At 43.6% G+C, this 19,423-nt stretch overlaps 1 protein-coding gene across 8 annotated transcripts in view; it reads left to right on the top strand.

Moving 5' to 3' along the window:
* The window catches only part of ELMO1 (engulfment and cell motility 1), a 584,819-nt gene that overhangs the window by 473,797 nt on the left and 91,599 nt on the right, over window positions 1–19,423 (top strand). The gene's annotated exons all lie outside the window — the stretch shown is intronic.

Below are 19,423 nucleotides of genomic sequence, written 5' to 3'. Positions count from 1 at the left end.
TTCTTATCTTTTAAGAGAAAGTGCACATACTCCTTGTTGAGGTCTGAGGTTCACTTTGACCAGGTGCCACAGCTGAAGTTTGCCTCACTGCCTTAGGCCAAAACAAGAAGGTACCACTTTTGGGGGGTGTGGGGGGGGCACTTCCCAGGTGGCTTAGCGGGTAAAGCATCCACTTGCAATGCAGGAGACATAGGTTGGATCCCTGGGTTGGGAAGATGCTCTGCAGGAGGGCATGGCAACCCACCCCAGTAGTCTTGCCTGGAGAATACCATGGACAGAGGAGCCTGGCGGGCTACAGTCCCTGGGGTTGCAAGGAGTCGGACATGACTGAAGGGACTGAGCATGCATGCTGGCATTACTTTTTTGAAGTTCTTTGGTGGTGTTTGGGGTGGAGGACTGAAAACTCTACCTGCTACTGAGCACAGACTTCTGCACCTGGGCCCTCTTGGCCCTTTCCCATTATCTTCATCCTTCATTTGGCAGTCCAACAATCCCTGGACTGCCTTCCAGAGATGCCTGTCCAGAGATGCCTGTCCTTCCCCGTCAGCCTTGCCCAGGGGCATCTGCCATCAGTAGAAGGCGCTCTGAGCACTTAGTCTGAACTTTAACCCTGATACTTTGGTGGCTCTGTGACCTCCAGCAATTCCTTTACTTTTCTAGTTTCCATTTCTCAACCGTAAATGAGGTCGACACACCTAGCTCACAGCACTGCTATGAAGATGAGGGGAGATGGCTTAATGCTCTATGTAAGCCTGCACATGGGCTTCTCCTGCCTTCCAGCAACTTATGTGTTTACGTACTTATGAGCAACTGCAGTGTCTTTGGAAAGCCTGCCTGAGACTCAGAGCAAGTATCCAAGTTTTAGGCATCGAGTCCAGAGCATTAAAATTTTCAGTACAGGTCTATTAGCTTCTGAATAAAGATAGTAACTTTAGATTGAAACATTTACTTCTCCTTTTTCCAAAATTACCCTTGAGATGACCAAACGCACATGTGTACACACACACACACACACACACTATACTGTTCCAGGTCTGGAGCAAGGAAAGGTGAAATCTAGTCATTCATTCAGCAACATGTTAACATACATGCCCATAAGATGCCAAACTCTTCTGTGGGTACATTCAATACAGGTTAAAATTGGAAACTGCCTACACGTTCAGCAATAGGAGAAAAGAAAATAGAAAACTGTTTTCCTTAAAGATGTTGATGTATTAGCATAGATTTTATATAGAAAAGATGTTTATGTTGTTATATAAAAAAGGTTTTAAAAACAATATGTACAATATTATACTAAACCTATTCTTATGAAAAGTTCTAGAAAGCTGTGCACTAAAATTTTTAAGTGTTTTTTTTTTGTAGATGGTTGCATTAAGGATCACATTTTAAAATATTGCTACCTATTCTAACTTAATTACATTGAATTTAGCATACTTGTGTCATAAATATATCTAACAGATTGTCACAGTTGGGGTTTTCAGACATGAACTGCAGACCTAAAAAGTATTTGCACAACTAATTTGGGGTTTGTGTGTGATGTTCATGTTTATATGAAGAGAGCAGTACCTGTCTTCTACCATTCGACACCTGACCTCATGGTACTGAAATGTCATGAGAGTCCTGTCACATTCCTTTGGGTCCCGTAAGCAGTGCTTTGGGGGTAATGAAGAGATTGTCTTCTCCAAGGGCAGAAGAACCCCTGTCTTCTTTGATGTCAGTACTTTTCCCTCCCCATCCATTCACATGCCAGTAGAACTTCTCTTATGTAAGTAGACCTCTCTTGAGACTCTCTGTGATAGGAAAGAACGTGTTAAGTCTTTTTTTTTTCCTTTTATTTTCCAAAAGCACCATTACAATTCCCACTTTCCCTCCACTCATTTTCATAACTGAGTCTAGAGTGATTGTTTTTTCTTTGAACTTTGCTTAAAAGCAAGTCAGCCCCTTTACAACCACCCCTTTACCTGGAGACTCTAAGGTGAGAGTGATGATACAGAGAGGCTGTCCTATTAATCAAACGTTTCTTCTGTGCTGGGCATTTATCACATAAATCCACATAGCTGGATAAGACTCATTAGTGTCATCTTTCACGGCTTTTGTCTGCCTACCCTTCTCGTTCTCTGTAGCATTCATTAAAATGCCATCGAAGCTTCCGTGGCCAACTCCATCTCTCTCTCACCTCCCATGGCCAGGTGCCGTGTTTGACCCCGCAGGGACAGGGAACAATCGCTAAGAGGTTACCAAGCAGAACATTTAATTAAAGGGCCTTTGATGGCCTCTTTGACTGATTTCCTTTAAAATCTACCTGGATCCTCTGGGAGGTTCTTCTCAAGATCCATGTTCTGCCTTGAGCCTGGCGGCCCCCAGGGGTGGAGATGGGCCTCCACCTGACGCTGAGCATCTGTGTGCAGTGGGTTTGCCAGAGGGACACACCGTTCAGCAGTCACTGGCCCTTGCCTGGGGACATCCTGCTGGTGCCCAGACCCTCCTCTCTGGTTCCCAACCAGCTCCAGCTGCAATCTCCTTGCTAATTTCATGTAGAGGTCTTTGAGTTCAGAGTCTCTTGCTCTGGCCTTTATATCCCACTTTGTGTTGTTTTTCCTTGAATAAGTATTTATTGAGAGCCTACTATTTGCCAGGCCTTGCACCAGTCACTGGGGACGCAATGCTGAGCCAAAGAGGCGTGGTTCTGCTTTCATGGAGCTTACGGTCTAGCAGGGGAGACAAGCAAAAGCAACACAAGAATAAACGAGGCAGAATGGTCTCAAATGTAAGAAGTACTATGAAGTAAACCAAAAACGGGCATAGACAGAATCTACCAAGGGTAGGGGAAACCTTTTGAACAGTGTGGTCAGAGAAAGCTGTGGTCCCTGGGCCAGCACCATCAGTTTCACCTACAACCTGTTAGAAAGGCAGGTCCTTCGACTGTATCCCTGACCTCTGGTGCAGTCTGTATTACCAAGGCAGTTATGTGAAAGTGTGTGGAGGAGAGTACATTCCAGGCAGGGGGTGCAGAAGACCCAAGACAGGAAAGAGCTTGGTTTGTTCAAGGAAGTGATATTAAGACTGCTTTGGCCAGAGCAGAGTGAGGGGGAAAGTGACAGAAGATGATGTTGGTGATTTGGGTAGGGATCAAATCATGCAGGTTCTTGTAGACCAGGGTGAGGGGGTTGAACTTCAGTCTAGGCAATGTGAGAAACCATTGAAGCATGTTAAGCAATATGATGCACTCACCTGAATTACTTTTTTTTTATTTGAAGTTTGCCCTTGCACATTTTTAATATAATTTTTTTTACTTTATTATTGGAGTATAATTGTTTTACAATGTTGTGTTAGTTTCTACTGTACAACAAAGTGAATCAGCTATAGATACAGCAGAGATATATGTTTACATGAGATCTGAATTACTTTTAAGATGATCTCCATTGTTGAACCCAGAATAGATAGGGGCAGCTTAAGAGTGGAAGTAGGAAGACCAGTGAGGAGACTGATGCAGTGGTCCAAGCAGTAGGTGATGGTGGCCTGGACCAAGGCAATAGAGCATAGAGGCAAGAAAGTGATTCCAAGATATATTTTAGAGAGAAGCTGATGGTCCCACTATGAGTAGAGAGAAGTTACAGAGAAATGGAGCCTCCTCCATTTCTGCCTTGAGTGACAGGAGAATAAGGTGTCATCTATGGCTCTACAGGGGCAATAGGCAGGCATACCCTCCTCGCCTTTATCTCAGACCCCTGCCCCCAACCGTTTGGGCACACATCCCACTGTAACAGCTTCCTGGAGCCTATCCTCAGCTTAACTCTCGGACTATATCTTCAGTCTATCCCAGAGCCTTGACAGAGGATGCCCAGAGCTGATCCCCATAAGGACTCTGTCCCTAAGGCACAGTGTCTTGTGTGCACAAAGGTTTGAGGAATACCTAACTGGCTATATCTCTGTGTAGATCAGTGTTGCTACTGAAGAAGGACTGAGTCCATCCCTAGCCTTGCTGAGAGGTGCACACTTGTTACCTTCCCCTTAGGAATGAGCAAAGAAGTAGAGAGAAAGAGGTAAACTTCCTGGAGCCAGGAAGCACAGCCGGCCCTGGAATCCAAGGGAGGTTGAACCAAAATCCAGGGGAGGTTGGACCAAAGGACAGAAGATAGGAGTGGCTGGGGGCAAAGGAGGAAATTTGAGAAACCTGGGGCTCCATGGTGAGTGACCCTTTGCCCAGTCACCCACCATGTAAAGTGAACTGCAGGAGGGAAGAGGAAAGAAAACAGATGTTTTAACTCATGTCTCCTGCAGAGATGGTGGGCTGGTTACATAAAAAGCTGCTTGTGGGCTGCTCAGTTCCTGAGTCTCACTCATAAGGCTAAAGGAAATGTCACCTCCTCTCTGACATCTGTGAATAATGGGCCTGTCAGCCAGTCCAGCCAGTCAGGAGTCAATCACTTCCCATCAGCCATGCACCTCATTGTTTGTATAACATGCATAGTATTTTGTTCCTCAAACTGTGTTCATTTGGGAAATGCCACTGGTTTCATCTTCTAAAATTAAACTCTGAAAAAGTGGTAAGATAGACAGGAGGGATGAAAAGGAGATGTAACGAAGCACTGGGGGAATAGAGAGCTTGGAAACTCTGACCAAAAAAGGCAGAACCCGAGAAGGTGAGCGTTGAGTAAGCCCAGCCCATTTATGGAGCATCTAGTTGGCCATAAAGAAAATTCTGTATTTCTCCTCTATGTTGTAGAACCTTTGTAAGGATAAAATGATAATGTATGCAAAGTTCCTATACCTGGCTGACTTACTAGCCAGATGACAGATCATCTTCTTGCTCCAGAGTTTAGCCGAAGGAGTCCAGCTTCTTCTGCACAAAGTTATGTGCACTTGGATCCCACAAGTTGCCTTAGTTTCCCTTACCTTCCCCATCAGTGCACAGAAGAACATCCCTCTCTCTCTCCCCCATTTATCTCACCAATTTTAAAGGCAAAATGTCCTTTAGAGTGCTTATAAGCTGCTGTAAGATAAATTCCATATAAAATCAAGATCCTATTCATTCTAGTTATGTTATTCACCACTTTTTACCACTTCTGTATTCAGTCTGCATTTCTTGAACATCTACTGCATGCTACGAACTATCACAGAAGCTGGGAAAATTAAATCAAAAGAACACATAATCCTCCACTTGGCTGTTTGTCACAAACAAATATTTGCTCATCTTCTGTCAATTGAGCCCTACCTTCGTGAATTTTATCATGAACATAGTTGATTTAGTTGATATCCTCAGGCAACATCCTGAAGGAGGAGAGAATCTTGGGGGCAGAGGTGCTTGTGGGATATTCCAGGAAGAGGAATGTGGTTGCTCCACTGTGGATGCTTCCAGATCATTGATCTGTGTGTAAGCAGGACAGCATCAAGGAATACAGCTGTAGATGTGAGCTGGGTCAGCTTGTGAAGGGCCTTGTACAACCTGCTGTGGGACTCAGGCTTTGTCCCAGGGTTATGGAAGACTACAGAAATATATTAAGCCAAGTAGACATTGTGGTCTTTGTGCTTTAGAAAGAAAACTTTCTGGATTGAAAAGTCCCAGATGACTAGAGGAGAGACCAGTTTAGGAGGTTTAGGAGGTGGTTGCTAATCCAAGAAGGACATGATACAAGATCGAATCAAGGTACAGGCCAAAATGGAAATGGAATCAATCAATGTTTAGGCTGTGAAATCAACAGAGCTGGGTGATTTGTTGATTGTAATTGAGAGTGAGTTGTAAAGTGAGACATTGAATATGATTTCTGGTGGATATTGGAACCTCCAACCAAGATAGAGAATTCTGAGAATAATAGCAAACCAGGATTTGGGGGAGAGATGAGTTCAGTTTCTGATCTAGATGAAAAGGGATTTGTGTGCATACACATGGAAGTCATGTCCTGTGCAGAGCTAGAGGGACTGATGAGCAAAGGTAAGTGGGATTAGCTGGAGATACAAAATTGGTTTCATAAGCATGAGATAGAACTGTAAGTCATTTGAATAAAGGAGACCACCGAGGGAGAAGGTGGAGAGTGAGAAGAGAAAGAGGGTCCAGGACTGTGCACCTGCATTTATTTTTTTATTTTAATTATTGTTAGAGTATAGTTGATTTGCAGTGTTGTGTTAGTTTCAAGTGTACAGCAAAGTGAATCCGTTATCCATGTACATATATCCTATCTTTCTCGATGCTTTTCCCATATAGATCATTACACAGTAGAGTAGAGTTCCCTGTGCTGTACAGTAGACCCTTATTAGTTATCTACTTTATATATAGCAGTGTTTGTATGTCAGTCCTGATCTTCTAGTTTGTCCCTCCCTCCTTTTACATCCTGGGAACCATCAGTTCATTGTCTACACCTGTAACTGCGTCTAAGTGACGTGCAGATGAACACAAACTCACAAAAGATACTGAAGAGGATGATCAGTGAGGTAGAAGAGAAGGCTGTTCTCAGTGAAAAGTAGAGTCTTGATGGTTTCAGAAAGAAAGGATAGGAATTTATGGAAAACCACCCCACCTCTATCCTCACTATTGGTATCTTCCTTTAGAAGTTACAGACCAACATACACCCACCTGTATGCACACACACACACATGCACACACACAACACACACACATAAAGGTTGTTGCAGCAAATGCCATTTTGATTTTAGCCAGGGGTGGCATTAAGGCTTCAACCATAATGAAGTGACTGGGAGAATTCCACTTTTCTGTCCTGACAACCCTTTATCCTCACAGCAAAGCAGGAGGGTCCAGTGGCCACTTGGACAGCAGATGTATTTTCCCTGTAACCATTAATTCTACTCATTGCTCTACCTACTGGGACACAGTATAGCCCTCATAGCTACCCCAAGCCTCTCTTCCTGGTGATGGAAATTTCCATTATTAACAGGAAAACAGCAGGCTAATGGCACAGATGAATTGTAAATTTTGACAGCCCAGACAGGTAAATATTGGCTTTGCACAAACAAGTTTCTATAAATAACCTGTCTGCTGTAGAAACTCCACAGATGGCAGCAGGGCTGCCCAAGCGTTGATTTTCCCGGGGTGTTCGGTGCAGAAAAGCACAGCTGTCAACTTTGCTGTTCTTGCTGTGAGCTCGGGCCGCGTCTGCTGTGCCGGCAGCCTGTCCCTGTCCCATCCCCCTTTGGCAGGCAGAGGCAGGGACAGGTGGAAATCAGTCATTTCAACAACCTGCCTCCAGTGCCGTTCCTTCCAGGATTCCAAAAAGGTTTCTTTAAAATGTCACTTTTTCAGGTTTGGCAGTCAGAGTGGAAATTTGTCTGATATAGTGATTCGTTGGCCCCTTCTAATTTAAGTTCATCCTGTTGGAAAGAAAAGCAGGTGAAGTGAGACACATAGTCATTCTGGATTGTGTGTTGTGTGGCTGCTTTGCTAAAAATAGTGCCTTCAAGGGCTCTGGGTAGATGTTGGCTGTTGTGTGTGGGCACACCATGGCTGCTGACCTAAAAGAGAATGGGTGGGGTGAGGAACCATTTACATCAGCAAGTCATCTTGCAGAAGAAATTGGCCCAGTGGTCATCTCAGTGCATCCACAGCAACGAGAATGCAGTAAGCCACTCTTGGAAAAATATAGAGCCATTCTTATTCTTAAATTGTGGGCTAAGTGTCCATAGCTGGAATAATGCAGATTAAAGTGATGGCCTTCTAAATGGTCATTCTAAGGATGCCCAGAAAGCTTCGTGCTAAATTAAACACTCTGTCACTGTGGCTGGGCTCTGTTTGGAGTATACTTCCCTCCTTCTATAATGTTTATTTCCTGCTTCTTCTTGTTTCTGAGGGCTCACTGATCTGGTGCATTGTGTTGTCATAAGGCTTTTCAATTCCTTCTGGAAGTAGACAAGTTATACATCATATAAGGTGAGTCATATGATTCTAGAAGGTGCCTAAGATAGCAGTAGTAATCAAAAATTATTATTTTCCCCTTCCACGAAAGTTTTGATGGAAATTCCCTGGCAGTTCAGTGGTTAGGACTCCACACTTTCATGACCGAGGGCTTGGGATCAATCTCTGGTCAGGGAACTAAGATCCCACAAGCCTCACAGTGCAGCAAAACAGAAAAAAAAAAAAAAAAAAAGGTATTGAGAAAGCAAATGATAATAACAGACACCATGTTGTTGTTTAGTTACTAAGTCGTGTCCCACTCTTCTGTGATTCCATGGACTGTAGCCTGCTAGGCTTCTCTGTCCATGGGATTTTCCAGGCAAGAACACTGGAGTGGATCGCCATATCCTTCTCTAGGGGATCTTCCTGACCCAGGGATAGAATCTGCATCTCTTGCATTGCAGGCACATTCTTTACCTCTGAGCCACCAAGGAAACCCAGTAGATACCATGCAATTGAACAATTCAAAATAGGAAATTAGGAGGAAAGATATTGTGGAGAACTGCAGTAGGAAATAACACATAAATAATGATAAAGCAACGATAGCAATGTTGTCTGTGGTTTTTCCCTTTAGTCTTATCCCAAGAGAAGAGAGCAAAGCTGATAGGAGTCAGCCGTCAGTATAAAATATAGCACATATATTTGCTCTGCTCTGTGTTCACAGAGTGAATTCAGGGCTTTTCTTTCCTCTCCTGGGCCACTGATCACCACTAGCACAGTCTCCTTGGCTTCTCTGGCCTGGTTACCTTCTAGTTATACTTCCACGCTCAGAAGGACTGCTAATTTATTAGGGTTTAGGGCTTTGGGCTTTTCCTCCCAAGTCTTGTCTCCATGGATAAAGGCCTATGTTTCCAATAAGGGATTTGAATGCCTCCCAGGCCACGCTTGTCCAGGCCTTCTGCTTCCAGAGCAATCTGTACAGCACCCAGCAGCCAGCAGGCAACAGACCAATGTTTGGGGAGTGGAGCTGACTCTATGAGCTCTTATTATCAGGGAATCTTGTTTCCATGTTAGGGAAGAGACCAGAAAAATTATTCCTGGTAAAATTACAGCTTGATATTCAACAGTATAGCTGAACCAGGTGCTCAGCCTAGGAAATAATGAGGCATCTTCCACTAAAACTGTAAGAAGGGGAGAACATATCATATAGGAAGCCCCAGTAGGATACTGCCAAGGGTAAGAGCTTCGTAATCAGACAGACTTCATTTTGAGTTGTGCACTCCTTATGTGAATCGGTGGACTCTGGGAAAGATTTTGAGTCTCTTTGAATCTCAGCTTCTCAATTGTTATGATACAGATGAGAATGATCATCAAATTCTCTGGACTGTGATATCTAAGAAGCAGGATGTTACCGTTGCAAGAAGGAACTCAAACCACATGGCCAGGCTCACCTCCTTTTTCTGCCATTTACTTGCTGAGAGATCTGTAGCAAATTCCTTAACTTTTTGTGCCTAAATTTCTTTATGTTTAAAATGGGGAGTGTTGCTGTGGTGAATAAGTAATTCATATATAGAGAGTGATTCAGATGGCATGAGGTAAGTGTTCTGTGTGTGTTTATGACAGTATCAGATGGCACTGAGAAAAGATGCCCACCTGGGGTACTTGCTCCCTCCATCCTACTCACTCACTCATCCCTGCCTTTCTGAACAATTCCCCGATCATTTACTAACTATGAAACCAGCCACATTATTGGCATCTTCATAAAGGATTGCACAACTGTTGTCTAGTACATAAGGCCTCATCAAGAGGGCACCTGTGCCAGTTTCCACACAAAGCCAGAAAGGGGGCCTTTGAGGCCCCAGGAGGGAGGGTGAGTGTTGTTATGTAGAGCTGGAGTGAAGGTCTTGTTTGTTTTTTATTGTTATGAACATATGTTCTTTCATTGAAAAAAATTGCAAGATATTCCCGAAATCCAAAGTAATACTCTTGTTTACCTAGCAAGGGGTGAGTATATTACTTAGAGGCATATAATACAGTTCCATAATTCAAGATATAGATATACACTCCAATCATTCATTTAGTCAAACCCTCTTATGCAGCGATTGGACACCTATGCCAGGTGCTGGGAATAGAAGTAGGAGCGAGACTATCTTTGATCTCAAAAATCTAATCTAATTGGTAATATCAGTTAATGAAACTGAATGGCGGTCTGTCCTTCATTGTCCTTCTGACTCAAACAATTGGATGAAGATCTGTCCATGAGTGATGATCCAGAACACCATAGAGGGGACTGTAGACAAGGGGAAAGTGAGTAACTCTGTGTTAGGACTAGTATAGTACCTAAGCTAAGGCAGAGCTTAAGAACGGATGTGGGGCAAATAAGATTAATTTATACAAACACTAATGATAATTTCAGTTTGTTTAATACTTAAAGAAAAATATTGTTGACAATCCCAGAATTACATAACCCACCTATTTAGTAAGTGACCATGAATGCATACATGGGAAGGACTTTGGTGAATTTCATTCTCTTTTGCATGTTCATCATCCTCTAACCATGTGGTAAAGGTTTTCCCTGATGTGCAAATAAAGAACCGGGTGCTCAAAATAAGGCGGGAGCAACTGATGGGGGGAGTAACTGATAGGGAGCACCTCTGAGATGGAAATCCAGGTTCCATGGGTAGCTGAGGTCTCTGGCACCGTGCACCATCCTGCTAGGCCAGCCTGCTGCTGCTGTGATCTGAAGGTGGCTTGTCGTGGCAGTTTATCCCTCTAAGCGCACCCTGGAAACTCTCAGTAGTATGTTGTAACAGCCACCTTTTTTCTTCTAACTCTTCCTCCCTCCTGGGAGCATCTTACCAGATAGTATAACAACTCCTAGGCTCCTATACTTTGTGTTTCTTTTCTCAGCAAGTGTTCATCCTATGTACAGGCTTTTCACGGAGCCTGAAAAGGTCCTGGCTGGGGCAGTTGATGCTGTGTTGTGTTAATCACTTGGTTGCGTCCAGCTGTTTGTGACCCCATGGACTGTAGCCCGCCAGGCTCCTCAGTCCATGGGATTCTCCAGGCAAGAATACTGGAGTGGGTTTCCATTCCCTTCTTCAGGGGATCTTCCCAACCCAGGAATCAAACCCAGGTCTCGTCCATTGTAGGCAGATTCTTTACTATCTGAGTGTCCTGGCTGGAGCAGTAAACCTCCTAATTATCATGCAAGGCCATGTATGATCTCTTGTTAAGACCCCTTCAAACTAAAATACACTGAATCCTCCATTGCAGGAAACACTTCCTTTAAAGGGAGCAAGTCATGCCATTTATCCAGATTTTCTCAGTCATGGTGTAAATATGTGGATTTCGTGCAACTGAGATAACTCGTTGTCTACAGCAAAGAAAGCATCTTCTCCATAACTCTTCTGAAATTCTCAGCCCACGTCGTAGGTTTTCTCAGATGGTAGTGGCACCAGTTGGTCTCCTGAGACCGGGAAAGCACCGCTTCTGAGTCTTAGCACAATTGGAGAACTGTCACTTGTAATTACTTCATGTTTCTATTTCAAGGACTGTTGACTGATGTTTTGTAAAAATCACTTTGTTTCTTCCATATATAGCTGAGGAGTCTTAGAACTAACATGCAGTAGCGCTTCCTGGTAGAACAGGAAAGATTTTCCAGATGTGGCAGAAGAGCGGACCATTTAGTGAGTTAGGGTGGGATGTGGCCCAGTGACCCTGCAATTCTGTGCTCAGTGTCCACCAGGTGGTGAACCAGTGTGTGGAGATCTGGCCGAACAGGAGAATGCTTGGGACTGTTGGACCTTAAAAAAGTGGATCTCTGAATATCTGTTGATAAGATGATGACTGTATTTCCACTAGATTTGTATAAATTATAGATTACTACTTATGTCTGTCCTTAAAACCCTATTCCCTAGAATCACCCAGCACTAAACTAAGGTGATCCTAGCTTTCTAGCACTATTGTACATCTAAGACAACTGGGGTAGAGTGACCAGGAAGGCTTAGGAACAGACCCCAAGCCCTGCCATTTCTCAGCTGTGCAGTCTTAGGCACACTGGTCTACCTTCTCTGAGCTTTAGTTTGCTCACCTGTGGAAAGGAGACAAAGTCCACCTCACAAGGTGTTGTGACAGGCCACGTAAGGGTGTTTTGTAGAAAAGATGGAAAAGATGAGTTAAATCCTTTGGAAGTGTGTGTTTGATCATCTCCCCTGAGTGTGGTCCCAAGGCACAAAGCCAGAAGCCACAAACTTTCCTTCTAGATTGCCTGAATATGGTTAGGTTTGACATGGTATTCATTGCATGCAACTCATTCAAGGCAACAATTTCCAAGGTGAACTAGAAAATCCGTAGGTATTATGCTGCTGCTGCTAAGTCACTTCAGTCGTGTCTAACCCTGCACGACCCCATTGATGGCAGCCCACCAGGTTCCCCCATCCACAGGATTCTCCAGGCAAGAATACTGGAGTGGGTTGCCATTTCCTTCTCCGAGTAGGTATTGTACTAAGAGATAAAAGGTGTTACATGACCAAATATGTTTGTGATATCCTAGGTTTATTTTGTAAGTTGAATAGATTTAACTCATATATCCTGATGCATATAGTGAGCCTCCAGGAGAAGGGTATAAAAACTGAAGTTTCTTAAAATTATACATCACAGAATTCTTTCCTTCTTATCCAATTTCCTTTCCCCTACCCCACTGAGCATATCATGGAACTAGTGTAACCCAAAGCATATTCTGAAAAATGCTGATGCAGAGAATTCTAAAGAAACTTGTTGTTTAGTCACTAAGTTGTGTTTGACTCTCATGTGACTTCATGGATTTCAACCCACCATACTCCTCTGTCCAGGGGATTTTCTAGGCAAGAATACTGGAGTGGGTTGCCATTTCCTTCTCCAGGGGATATTCCCAACCCAGAGATTGAACCTCAGTGTCCTGCATTGGCAGGCAGATTTTTCACCACTGAACCACCTGGGAAGCCCTTAAAGAAACTACTCTTAGCTTTTTACACCTGTGTTAATAGAAAGGCATGGTGTCAGAGAGTGGTAGAGTTTATTCTAAAAAAACACTATATGACCACATTGCTGAGGGACAGTGCCACCTTATTCATGAAGCTGCTCTGAATTCCCCAGCTAGAAGTTGTCTTTTCTTCTCCCAACCTCTTATCACACTTTAACTGTGCCTCTCTTGTGCATTTATAATCTTCTACCTCACTTAAAAGCTAATCATGTACATGGTGTAACTCCCCTGCTGGTGAAGAGACTCCTTTTGTGGAGGGCTTCTTAAAGCTTCACAATGCCTGTGCTTTGTGAGTGCTTAGAGAGTGTGCCTGTGCTAGACGCTCAGATGACTGACTCAGATGATGAAAGTTTCTCATATTTCCTTAAGACTATCAATTTCCTGTTTTTATTATTATTTAGTTATTGGGCTTCACAGGTGACACTAGTCATAAAGAACCCGCCTGCCAATGCATGAGACAAAGGAGACCTGGGTTCAATCCCTGGGTTGGAAAGATCCCCTGGAGGAAGGCATGGCAACCCATTCCAGTAGTCTTGCCTGGAGAATCCCATGGACAGAGGAGAATATGGGCCTACAGTCCATAGGGTCTCAAAGAGTCAGATATGAGTGAAAGGAGTTAGCACACATGCATTACTTATTTATTATTCATTAGCCAATATTTGTTAAACATCTACTATGTGCTAAGCACTTGGCATTGATTATTTCTTTTAATATTCACAACAAAACTGAGGTAGATGCCTTTTCCCCTCAGTTTACAAATAAAGGAACTGAAGTTTTAAGAAATGCTAAACAACTTGCCCAGCATCAGAACCAGTATTCTAAACTGTGGGTTGTCTCTTGCCCAAGCCTGTGCTTCAGATCACTAAGCATGACCCTCTCAGGGGCTGATGAATAGATAAACACTCACAATCCAGAAAAGCAGCCTCAGTGGTACCTTTGTGCTTCTCTGTTCTCTGTAAGTCCCTCTGTGGAGATTGTGGTGGAGGTTTAGTCACTAAGTTGTGTCCGACTCTTGCAACCCCATGGACTATAATAGCCCACCAGGCTTCTCTGTCCATGGGGTTTTCCAGGCAAGCATGGAAAACCTAGAAATCATGGAAATCCCCTAGAGGGGATTGCCATTTCCTTCTCCAGGGGGTCTTCCTGACCCAGGAATTGAACCTGGGTCTCCTGCATTGCAGGCAGATTCTTTGCTGACTGAGCTATGAAGGAAGCCCATGGAGATAATCACCCTTATAAATGAAAGACTTGTAAGCCACCAGGCAATTGCCTTTCCTCCTACACTTGGAGTGTGGAAGGCTCTCCTTGGCCTGCTCTGTCTGATGTTGCTTTCACCAGATTTGCCCTGCCATGACTGTAAACCCTTGTGAAGTTGTGGGTTAATTGCCAATGTAGGCTGTGTTCAGAAGTCCCTCCAGAGATTACAGTCTCAGAACTGGGAAAGGTTGTCTCTTTGATCTCCACTTGCCCAGCTGCTAATGGGGTTAGGAGGATAGCAACAACATATGCCATTCCAGATTCTTCTCATTTACAAAGTCTTGATGTTGTTCACACCCCATGATATTCAGCCTTTTGCCACCTGTGGAGTCAGGCAGCCAAACCAACCAGTATTTATTGTGTACATGCCACATGTAGGGACAGGGTGGCCTTTTGAACTCATTCATACCCTTTTGATTCCTCTTCCTATTTTCCTTTTTCCAGGGGCATACAGTGTGGCAAAGATGAGAACAGGAGATTTGCGTTCTCACTCTAGGTCAGATACTATTCCATGCACGCTGTGGGCCAGCCAGTTGGCCCCTCTGGCTCCCAGTCTCCTCAGCTAAAAGCAGGAGAGTGCACTGTGACGCTCCCTGTTCTCTCCTTTCTGGCCTGACTTTCTCAGAGTGCCTGCAGCTCCCCAAGGGAAGAGTTTATCTGCAATCTGGATGGGGATAAGGACTCTTATATGCATGTGGAATAGTCCAGAACCACTACAATACTGCTGATATGTTTTATTACTATGTCATCCCTGAGAAATTCAGAAAACGCAGTTCTGGGTGAGTGAATACAATAAACACAGAAATCCATGTTGGAATGAGGTTTACACCCTGTAGACTTCCATTTCCAGGAGGTGAAACATACCAAATCTGTATGTAGAGCTGCTCTAAGAGTGCTGGCCCTCACCTGACTGGGTCAGGGTAGGGAGCAGGTCTCAGGCTTCTGTCTATGGTAAGTGACAAAGTCTTTGACCTACATATGATATGGCCAGGAAATCAACAAAGTCTTTCCTGAGACTCATTCCTAAGGTATAATTACCTCCAAAGTAGGTGATTTATGGGTCATTTTCCATTTTCTAATAGCTTTAAAAGTTATGCAAGTAAACACATTTTCCTTTTTTATTTTTATTTTTTTTTTTTAATTTTATTTTTAAACTTTACATAATTGTATTAGTTTTGCCAAATATCAAAATGAATCCGCCACAGTTATACATGTGTTCCCCATCCCGAACCCTCCTCCCTCCTCCCTCCCCATACCATCCCTCTGGGCCGTCCCAGTACACCAGCCCCAAGCATCCAGCGTCATGCATCGAACCTGGACTGGCAACTCGTTTCCTACATGATATTTTACATGTTTCATTGCCATTCTCCCAAATCTTCCCACCCTCTCCCTCTCCCACTCCCACAGAGTCCATAAGACTGTTCAATACATCAGTGTCTCTTTTGCTGTCTCGTACACCGGGTTATTGTTACCATCATTAACAATGTCTTTGATGTTTTGAATCAATAGAACTTTTTTTATTCTAGAACATCATTCATTGAACAAAGCAAACATCCCCTCCCTAATGGAACTTACATTCTAGGTGACCATTGATGACAACTAGGTTAAGAAAGAAAACAAAACAGCATTTGCCCGTCTAAGAACAAAGGATGAAAAATGAAGCAACTGCGATTAAGGGCCCTCTTACCCTATGCGGCTGGAATTGGCAGCTGATTAGGTAATTTTTAAAAAAGACCATGGAAATGGTTATGGTAACATGATATAGATATGCCTTAAATATTTTACTTTAATTTAAAAAATATAAATGCATATTAATTCACCTTTTAAAAATGTGAGACCAAAGCATTTCTTAGAGTTGCTGATTGGAGATTTTAATGACCAGTCTTTGAGAAACCAGGCTGAAAAGACATCATCCATGATTTCGTTTCAGTTTTCTTAAAGTAGAATGAGATCTCAAAGGCACTTAGGAACCAATCCAAGTACAGAAGATTCCAGTCTTTTGTGTTGACCCACCCACACCTAACCCTACAGCAGGTTGATTTTGTTTTAGCCACTTTTTCCCCTAGCCTTCTAAATCATGCAGCTGAGAGCATTTTTTTTCACACCCACATTTCATCAGTGTATATAATATGCAACCAAATTGCATAATTACACTAACAAGCATAACTGGCAGAAACACTAACAAGTGTAATTGGCAGACCCTAAAATCTCACTCCACAACTGGTAGAAGCAGAAGCACAGAGCTGTGCCACGTGTGTGCTGTCGTGTCCAACTCATTGCGACCCTGTGGACTATAGCCCACCAGACTTCTCTGGCTATGGAATTTTCCAGGCAAGAATACTGGAGTGGGTTGCCATTTCTTTCTCCAGGAAATCTTCCTGACCAGAAATCGAACCCGTGTCTCCTGTGTCTCCTGCATTGCAGGCGAATTCTTTACCCATTGAGCTACTGGGGAAGCCCAAAGCACAGAGGCATAACAGCAATTAGGCGATTAGCTTGTAGTGGGGAATGGCTACCCACTCCCTTATTCTTGCCTGGTGAGAATTCCATGGACAGAGGAGCCAGGTGGGCTACAGTCCATGGAGTTGCAAAGAGTCAGACATGACTGAGCGACTAACAGTTTCACTTTTTTTCATCATCTTGAGCATCAGTCAGTATATTAACAGAAAGGAAGGAGAGCATTTCTTAATATGGCAAGTCAGTTACTCGGCAATCATTTACCAGAACTCCTATTGTACTTCTAAATATAGCCATAAGCACCCATTATTTGCATGACCTAGAAGAGTGTTTCTCAGCCTAAGTGCTATGGAACCCAGATGATTTTATTGGGGTCACTCAGGGGTCATTATAAAGAGTTGGCAGCAGGTCTGAATCTCCCCAGCTTTCTTCAGCTGTAGGAGCTGCGCTTTTATCTAAGTTATACATCTGACTGCTGCATCTAATTCCATTTTTAAAGAAAAGACTTAGGGAATGATTGTATCTCTAAATAAGGGCCACTGGGATGCTTTTAGGGAGAAAATTTTAGAGTTTTAGCAACCTGGCACACATTGCTGTAGAGAGAGGACACCTGATAACATTTTAAAGTTCTTTTTAAAAAAGAGATGATTTTAAATGCTTGCTTTCCACCTGGTTTCTTTCTATTACATGTTTCTGATTAGGCACTATATCCATTTCCTAGAACTGCCATAAGAAAGCACAACAAACAAGGTGGCTTGAAACAGTGGAAATTGACTGTCTCACAGTTCTGGACCCTGGAAGTCCAAAAGCAAGGTGTCAGCAGGCCCACGCTCCTCCTGGAACCAGTGCGGGAACCCTTCCTTTGCTCTTTCTAGCCTCTGGTGGTTTGCTGGTGTCCTTGGAGTCCCTGGCTTGCAGCTGTGTGATCTCAATCTCTGCCCTCGTCATCATATGACATTTTCCTGTGTGTCTGTGTCTTCACATTGCTACTTACTCACAAGAAAACCAATTATACTGAACTAGGGGTCCGCCCTACTCTGTGTGACCTCATCTTACCTAATTACGTCTGTAATGACCCTCTTTCCACATAGGGCCACATTCTAAGGTACTGGCATCAGGATTTTGGTTTATATTTGGGGGGAACACAATTCAATCCATAATATTTTTCTCCCTGTTCTCAGCACCCTCAATTCCTAGATACCAGTAGTGAACAAAACAAAGCCTCTCAACATTTATAAGGCCACTGATGTCCCTGTGCTTGAATAAAACCAAAATAAGTCTTCTGGGAGAATCCCTTAATCTAGGTAAGGCAGTGCAGCCAGGAAAGCCACTACAGCAAAAAGAACTAGCATGTTTTAAATGCAAACCCTGCACTTAGTCTTACACCAAGCACAGGACATCTCATTTTTATTTACTTCTGCCAAATTCTTATAGGTATTTATTATTTTATATATTTTAATTTTCAAGTAACAGAAAATTTGCAGTTATTCATTATCTTTAACAAGAAGAAAATGTATTGGCTCACATAATTGAAAGCTAGAAATGGAGACTGAATTCAGAGCTGACTCAGTCCAGGGTGGCTGCAGCTCTGGATTCCCTGGACTCCAGTTTTGCGATTCCCCGGGTTCTGCCCGTATCTGTGTGGCAGCTTTAGTGCTGGACATTTCACACCACAACATCCCATGAGACATGGGTCATTTTAGAATATGATACCAGAAGGAGTGAGTGAGAATATTTGTGGAAGCACCCAGCCAAAGCTCTGCTTGTCTCCTTGGCTAGAATTTGAATACACACCTGTTCCAAACCAAATAGTGTTAAAAAGCGTGGGGAGGAGCTCAGACCAATCAGACTGGCACCTGCAGTCAGGGTGACTGGGTTAGCGTTAACGTTAACTCAGGCTCAAGGACTGCCCAGAGGATAGGTGGATATCTGAATAAAATGAGGCTTCTCTTAGGAAGGAAAAGGGGGCAATGACTATATAAGTTACCACTAACGTCCACCTCAGCAAGACAGGTGTACAGATAAAATAACAGAGATTTAGAGAGGTTAATTTCTTCTTTCCAAAATGACATAGCCTGTGAGTGTTAGACTAACGTTCAACACCAAATGTCTCTGGCTTTCTCATGTAGCAGGTACCACTTCCCTTACTGGAGTGGCTGAGCTCTTTGTGTGCTTTTTGGACTAGTTACGTAGTCTCAGCTTCTTAGAAACTTGGTCTCCACACCCTTGATTGTGCACCTTCTTCTAAGGGTGCCAAGAGCCTCACGTGATGTGCTTCTGTGAATGAATAAGGCTGTTGAGGTGTTGAGTGTCGAGAGAAAATTCTAGGAGGCCTTGGGCTAGGAGAATGGATTCCCCACCTGAATGAAAAAGTGAAAGTGCAAGTCACTCAGTCGTGTCCAACTCTTTGCGACCCCATGGACTTAACAGTCCATGGAATTCTCCAGGCCAGAATACTGGGTATTCAGAATACTGGGTAGCCTTTCCCTTCTCCAGGGGATTTTCCCAACCCAGGAATCGAACCCAGGTCTCTTGCATTGCAGGTAGATTCTTTACCAGCTGAGGCACAAGGGAAGCCCAAGAATACTCGAGTGGGTAGCCTATCCCTTCTCCAGGGGATCTTCCCAACTCAGGAATCGAACCATGGTCTCCTGCATTGCAGGCAGAGTCTTTACCAGCTGAGCTATTAGGGAATCCCCTCACCTGAATGCTGCTGCTGCTAAGTCGCTTCAGTCGTGTCCGACTCTGTGCGACCCTATAGACGGCAGACCACCAGGCTCCCCCGTCCCTGGGATTCTCCAGGCAAGAACACTGGAGTGGGTTGCCATTTCCTTCTCCAATGC

This window comes from Bison bison, unplaced genomic scaffold (assembly GCF_000754665.1).
Source record: "Bison bison bison isolate TAMUID 2011002044 unplaced genomic scaffold, Bison_UMD1.0 scf7180017864525, whole genome shotgun sequence".
Classification (NCBI taxonomy): Eukaryota; Metazoa; Chordata; class Mammalia; order Artiodactyla; family Bovidae; genus Bison; species Bison bison.
Note: the sequence above shows the minus strand (reverse complement) of the source record. Positions and strands in the feature narration are given on the sequence as shown.